General features: G+C 36.4%; 1 non-coding gene across 1 annotated transcript; it reads left to right on the top strand.

Annotated features, from left to right (window-relative positions):
- The first annotated feature begins 7,830 nt into the window (after nucleotides 1–7,830).
- LOC145678306 (5S ribosomal RNA) lies at nucleotides 7,831–7,949 on the top strand. The gene has a single exon (XR_014130354.1). It is a non-coding gene; the product is annotated as a 5S ribosomal RNA (ribosomal RNA).
- The last annotated feature ends 9 nt before the right edge of the window (nucleotides 7,950–7,958 follow it).

Here is a 7,958-nt window from a genome sequence, read left to right as displayed (position 1 = left end):
CCTTCAGCGATGAAGCACTAAGCTTAAACGATCCAGATGCACCTTTTCCCTTGGTCTGAACCAAAGACCCAGAAGCAACTGCACTTCTCAAGTATTTCTTGATAAATGGAGCAAGCTTCTCGGCATCCACTTTGTAGTTCTGAGAGATGTATTTCTTAATAGCTTGCAGTGAACTTCCTCCCCTTTCCTTCAAATTCTTGATGGCGTTGTTCACCATTTCTGATGTTCTTGGATGAGAAGGTGTTGTTTTTGGTTTCTTAGGCTTTGCAGACTTCTTAGGAGAAGCCTGTGCCGGGGCTGCAGGTGCTGATGCCGTATCTGCCATTGCTTTCTGCAATAAACTCAACGATACTGAAGAATGAAATTTTCGCTGGCAGGCAGCGTTGAGTTTGGTTACGGAGCGCGGACCGGATAGAAAGCACTTGCTGAGGCGGGCTGAGGTAAACAGAAGTTCGTAGTTGCCACAACGATAAGTGTGTTTCCTTCTATTTTGATAAACGATTTTTTTCAGGTATTCAATGAATGCACCAGATCCTATTCTTCCTTACTGGCTAGAAGAAACTTTATTCCACATAACTCAAAAGGCATTTGTTTTTATTCGCTTTTCTATTTTTATGTTTCAGTCATTGCTAAGTCGGTCACACTACTTTTTCACCCTCCTTGTGCTTATAATTTTCATAATTTAACATGGAAATACTTATCAATAAATAATTATATTACCATGGTAATTAACTTCAATCCTTCCTGTGATTATACGCAAAGTACCATCTTCGTACTGCTTACTATAGTTCAATGAAGGGAATCTATAAAGTAACGCGTGTCGCACACATCTGCCTTGCAAACTCCCTGGCCTACTTCCAATGTATAGACTTTTATTTCAAATCCTGATTTAATTTCATAATTTTCTGTAGATTTTAACATTTTATTACCCAGCTTCTTAATACGAATGACAATCAAGCCTAAATATTTATTCCCTTTAACTTTATTTTTCTTTTTTATTTTGTGCCTTGTTTCATATTTGTTCTTACGTTAGCAATTAACGCACTTACCGTAGTTATGTATGAACAGGTTGTTTCTATATTTATTTTATTCCAAATAAATTAAATATATATACGGATTATTTTATGGTAGTTGATATTTTCTGTTGTTTCCTACGTGAATTGAGGAAACGCACGGACTTTCGCCTAATTCTTGTGCTACTTTCATATGTCTGTATCTGTCGAATGCTGTCGATCTGTCGAAATGTGTATTACTATCTGTCGATTCATCGAGTGAACTGAATTCGTTAACCATTTCACCAGGCGCGCATGCATTTTTTTTTTCTTCTAAGGGATCCAAGCTTCGGGGGGCAAGGTTCCAATACTACAAGCCACTATGTCTATATACTATTATTCTGCATTCGAAAACACGATAAATATTCCACTTACTTTTTCACAAAAACATGATACAGACAGAGTACAGATGAAGTGTAAGATCAGATTTATATTGATGATACATCAATATTTTCCCTGTTAATAACTACATTTAATGAGAAAGTCTGCAAATGTATGTTCACTTAGGAACTTTTGCGAGGAGTCCGCACCCGGTGGACACCCCGTGAGTACGCCTCTGCACTTGACTATACTTCGAATTATACTGCAAACAGTTGTATTTTAGTTTCCCCGTTTAGTTCATCGATATCATTAACACAAAGAAAATAGATGTTATAGATGCGTATTCTCAGTTCTCGCTTTATATCCGGACGTCTGCAAAAATCTACTCCTTTTCTTTCTTTCACGCATCCACCAAACTAACAATGATTTGTATTATAATATTTGCGCATAAAATGTATATCTCATACCTTCCATGTTCTCAAGTATTCATAGACAAAAACGGTTACTTTCTGCGAACAAATTGTCCAAACACAGTGCAAATGTCATCTATAGATTGTCCTGGTTCCGTCTGCGTGTACATAACAATGCGTCATAATCATACATTGCACATTAAGGATATCAATTAATCTTCCCAAATTCCTAGATATGCCTGGCAAAAGTTCCGCGTGTTGTAAGGATATTACATTTGTACTACCGACAAGGTGGTATCTTCCAACATTGAAGTTCAATAAACCCCAAATGTGTCGGATATAGTATTTGATTTCTTGTCTCATTGTTTGCGTCAGAGATGTCTTCTCAAGTTAGGATTTACGATACATACAGGATGAGTTGTATATATTGTTGCTGCCAGCTCTATATTAATCCCATATTTGTAAACGAATAAAAACAGTATTCTAATTATAACAATGTGCTCACAATTAATTTTATTCTTAATTGTTATACGTATTGTTGATTAAAAATGAAAATGTTGCTAAGTGAATTTTATTAATATTTTCTGTTGCGTGATATAGGAAGTGAGTGAAATATTGGAGGAATATAGTGTGCGTAGCAGATGATGTGCAGTGGCTTTGGATCGCCTGTGATAAGGTAAGGCATTTGCTATTTTAATTAACACATTTTATATACTGTAATCCTAATTATTTTTATGTGAATGTGCTTACTACTTGTGTATTCAGTGGGACCGATGTTTTAATATGTATGGTCAAGCAGTGTCGAGCCTGGTCAGTGTGTGGATAGGTGACCATTTTTTGTAAATCGATAACATTTAACTTTGTAAACACGGATGAAGTAGAAGTATATTTATTTTATTTTTTACCTCAAATATGTAGGACACTTCTCCTTTGTACATCAATTATTATTATTAGTTCAACTTGTTTACAAGTTAAATGAAAAGAATAGTCGTTATCGTGTGATGATTGTGCTCATTAGGCTAAAGAAGACTCGTGATAAGAAAGAAAAGAAGAACGGTGCTCAAGTTTCGTCACAGCATATTCTCAAAAATTTACAGGCAAAATTCAGTGTTCTGCATGAAAAGGCATATTTGTACGAAAAAAAAAAAAATTCTGCAGACGACAGAATTAAATAAAGTAATACACATGTATTTTAGAGTTACTGGTGTAAAATCATTACAAGTGCTTTGCCAGGTGGCCAATAAAAAGCACGAATACTATTTAAGGGAGCCAAAACAGGAGAAAGCTGGGGGCCTGAGCGATAGCAAGAATGTGCGTCCAAAGTGAACAGGAGCGAAGGCGACGGGGTATACGTATAAGCAAGGGTAGTGGAAACCAGTTAGTTTTCGAGTTTCAATAGCACTTGTCATGCATCCATACTAGTAGCGCCCCGCTTGTAAACATTAAGTACACTATGCAAGAATACACCGCCGGTGGAAAATAGTACCTAATACAGTTATCTTTCATATATACTGACTTATTTTACAGTAGTAACCCAACACTAGTAAACGTAAAATAAAAGTGTATAACTTTATATTTAATTCTATCGCCTGGCTTAGTTTTTCACCTGTAAGATGTACTTATTTAGAGCAAGTTTCTTAACTAGCAAATTAAACCGAGAACCACAGCAACCATATATATATTCTTATGATGTACTTTTCTTTGAGTGGTGTTCTCTGTCTATTCAATAACATTTTCTCAGTTTAATGCTAGCAAAAAACAAAACAAAATCAAAGTGTTTCTATATAAATTTAGTTCACCGTGTTGTAATATCACATGGAATTGAAAAACGAATAGTCGAACCTCTGCTATCTCGATCAAACTTCTCAGGATGATATACTGACTTACCGCAGAAGTTCGACTGAATACGTTTCTCAGTTCCATGGGAGAACCTGGAGAAGCAAAAGCCTGCGCAACGGAAAATACTAAATAAACTTGTAGAGCAGGTCAAGATGTATCATCATGCCAAGTTTCATTCAGATCAGAGAAGTTTGGCTGCAGCCATTTTCATTACAAAGCACAAAATGGATGGTCCCTAACCTCGAGAATCTTCACAATTGTCGACGAGTTGAACTGCACTCATCTGATCAAAATCAAACTTAAAATGGCAGTTCACTTTCAACTGTTAAATAATATGATATGCAGGCTTCTGCTTTCCTAGTTACAGTCTATCCACTGTGGTATGCATATTAGTAGAAATGTGAGAGTGCATATTTATTAAAGATTTGCTTCAAAAAGCGATGAAAGACATAGGCATTCCCGCGGGCGGTGATAACAAGATGCCGGAAAACGAACAAGCAGAAAGAATATGGGCTGAAGAAGTGTAAACGACGACGCGGCGGCCCGTAAAGGTGTTGCCGTCCTATTAAATGAATAATATCAAAAGAAAGAAAAAAAAAGTAAAAAATTTCGCGCTCGTAATCAAGACAGAAAGCAACTAAAGGAAATCTTTGTTTTACGTCCCACGTTATGCCGCTTAGGCTAAAAGAGGCGCTGATTATGAGAAATGATTGAAATGGTGGTGGAATGAAGAAAGTGGGAGGAAACGGGAGAACCCCGCGGTAACCCACCGCACATAGTTTTTGTCCACCATAAAGTTAACTTGGCGGGGGCTCAAGACAGAAAGACGGTTGGAAAAACAAATAAACGATGTTCCATCCCGTAAAAATGTTGGCGACCTATGAAATCAATATTTTTTCTTAAAGAAAAAAAAAAGAATTAAAAAGAGAAAAAAAGGTCAAAATTTCGCGCTCGCTTCGCTCGCGATCAGCAGAGAAAAGAGGACGTGACGCACCCCTAAAAGTGTTGGCGACCGATTGAATAAATATTGTGGGTAAAAAAAAAAAAAAAAAGTCAAAAATTTCGCGCTCGCTTCGCTCGCGATCAGCACAGAAAGAAGGACGTGACGCGCCCCTAAAGGTGTTGGCAACCGATTCAATACATATTGTCGGTAAAAAAAAAAAAAAAAAAAAACGCTCGCTTCGCTCGCGATCGACATGAAAAAGGCAACGACGTGACGCCCCGTAAAATTGTCGGCGACCTATTCAATCAATATATTCGGTTGAAAAACAAAGTCAAAAGTTTCCCAATCGCTTCCCTGCCGATCGACATAAAAAAAAAGGCAACCCCTTCACCTCTCCTTATGCATTCATCAGTAAACATACAACCATAGATCACAATACCACTCACATCACCTATCAGTTCTCCACGTCCATCAAGATCCAATCATCGCCCTGGCCCTTTATGATGATACACAACATTACATGTTATTGTGTGCATTGCCCCGCGTTACAATACATGACCAAAAAAAAAAGAGAAAAAGAGCTGCACTGCCTTCAGTGTAGACATGTTCGTATTCGTAGAAAATGATTTTAGGTACACGATAGTACAGTAATCTATCTTCACATGCTTCAGATGTGAACGATACCTACACATGAAGAGGGCTCCCGAGGTTTCCTTTTCCAATAGGATGGAGCTCCACCACACTTGCAGAATGACGAGAAGTTATGTTAATAAATATATCCCAGAGTGTTTCGTAACTCGCCCTTGGTCCTAATGATGAAGCGTTCTTCAGATGGCCCCGATGTCTCCACACATGATACTATGCGACTTCTTTTCACGAGGCTCTCAAAGATCACGTTTGTGTCCTAACATTCTCTGCAGATATGACACAGCTGCGATAGCGGATCACAGAAGCCTTTCCTCTCCTTACAAGAGACGTGTTCATTCGAGCATGGGAGTAATTCGACTATCGATCAAATATCTCCCGTGTCACGATAGTAGTCACTTTCAATTCTTCTAACGAAGGTAAGAAAAAATGCTATACAAACTTCCTTTCGGTATATAAAGGATTAGGGGCCCAGAGAATATTTTCTTTCAAGAGGATACATTCTTTTTCGAACACCCTGTATATAGATCCTCTAATTATAACTGCAAACAAAATGTTGATTTTGCAATTGCTTCCATGAGAGAAAATTCTGTGCACTTTCTTTCTGAAGGGCCGGGCCTAAACGTTTTCCTTAATCATTAAATTTAGTAGTTATCTACAATTACATAGTTTTCCATTGTTCTCAAAATAAAGATTTTTCTCTATGAATTGTTGAATGTTGCTAGGGATATTGAAGTAATTCTTTTTAGTGTTTTTTTCTTTACAATAATGTACTGAACGCCTGCATTAAGGAAGTTCGTGTGTCCATCTTGCAAAATGTTTCGTCTTTTTTCATGCCCACTAAGATAAATATTCATTTTGCTCTTTTCTCCGTATGCAAACCACATTTCTTAAAGGCAACATTTTCATACAAATGTAGTACTAAAAACTTCTAATTGGCAACATCTGGGCTGCGAAGAGGAAAAAGAAAGAAATCTCGTACGTATTCGCGCGCAATTCGGAATTAGCCAATGAAAAGCACAAAAGCGGCCACCATCTCTCTCTCTTTCTTATTAACGGTTTTGTACTTTCTGCAGTTCTATCAGTGCTGCTAACCTCTTACTATATCATTGAATATGTATGTTTATATATATATATATATATATATATATATATATATATATATATATATATATATATATATATATATATATATATATATATTATATATTTTACAAAAAATCATACTACTACGGAATAATATTAAATGCCTGTAAACCCTCATTTCTGTTTGCACTTTCTGTTACACTACCTTCCCCGAACTTCTTTCAAGTTATTAAGTGCAGAACGGGGAGTTATACATATTTACTTGCGCTTTCACAATATCTGCACATTGTGTAATAATAGGAGACGTATAAAATAAAACTATATACTAATACGTATATATATATATATATATATATATATATATATATATATATATATATATATATATATATATATATATATATATACAGTACACATTCCACTATCCGAGGCTTTCCTTTTCTTTTCTTGCTGACGATAAATTACGCTCTTAGAAATGTTGTCTGAAAACAATAAGAATATGTGCAAAAAATACAATCAGAGGTAGAGGTCTTTAACAGGAACTAAGCAAGGGAGTTGAAAAATTTTTTATGCATGTAAAAAATATAGACATGAACCAACTTGTGAAATAAAAAAGACCAGAAAACTACTCTTTCTAAATTATGTGTAAACTTTTTACCGAAAACGAAAGTTGCACGAAAGACTTTTTGTCCCTTTTTTGGCCTCCGGTGCTTGGGGTCCCTGGTTCAATCCCAGCTCGTGCCGTGTGAACTTTGTCGTGCATAAAGACCGTGCTCATGGGTTTTCTCGGGTTTCTCCCGTTTCCTCCCACTTTCTTCATTCAGTACTCATCATCACCGTCTCCTTTAGCGTAACCGGTATAAGTATGCGACGTAAATCTAAAGATTTCATTTCATTTCCCTTTTCTGCTCATACTGCTGATTATGCGCGATTATGCCAACATCCAACTCCGCGGATAATCGTGCGATTACTGTATATACAACTAATACAGATACGTAATTACATTATCAGTTACAGTATCGGTTTTATTTACTAATTTGCCTCACTTTATTTGCATCCCTGCAGTAAATAATTCTTATCGATAATAGTTAAAATGTATATTACATTTTAGTGCTTCACGACTGAATGATCATCTGCCTTACGTTATCTCGCAGCTGAAGAGGATGCTACACTGAAAACTACCTTGCGTTATAAAGGGTAAGTGAAACATATCTTAAAAATATCTTTCATACATTTCATTGTGTACATTAAAGAATGTAAGTTTGCCTTTTTCCTGTAATCAATACTTAATAAAGGATTTATTTTTATTTATTTATATACAATTTCATACGTGGTTCGTGATAGTAAACTCGATAGGACATAGTGGCACTATGAACATCCGAATCACTCATCATTCGAACATTCAAATATTTATTCGAATATTAGTATATTCCAAGTAATGTTAACGACGTTAATATGCTTGCCTTTATAGTTAATAATGTCAATTCTTACTTAAAACATACTTCCTTAACAGGACATTGAAGAAAAGGTAGTTGCCAACGGCCATACCATGCTGAATATACCGGTTCTCGTCCGATCACCGAAGTCAAGCAGCATCGGGCCTGGTCAGTACTTGGATGGGTGACCGCCTGGGAACACCAGGTGCTGTTGGCATCTCTTTTT

Source organism: Thermobia domestica, unplaced genomic scaffold (genome assembly GCF_964235325.1).
Source record: "Thermobia domestica unplaced genomic scaffold, izTheDome1.hap1.1 HAP1_SCAFFOLD_2374, whole genome shotgun sequence".
NCBI lineage: Eukaryota > Metazoa > Arthropoda > Insecta > Zygentoma > Lepismatidae > Thermobia > Thermobia domestica.
This window is presented reverse-complemented; position numbering and strand designations above follow the sequence as displayed.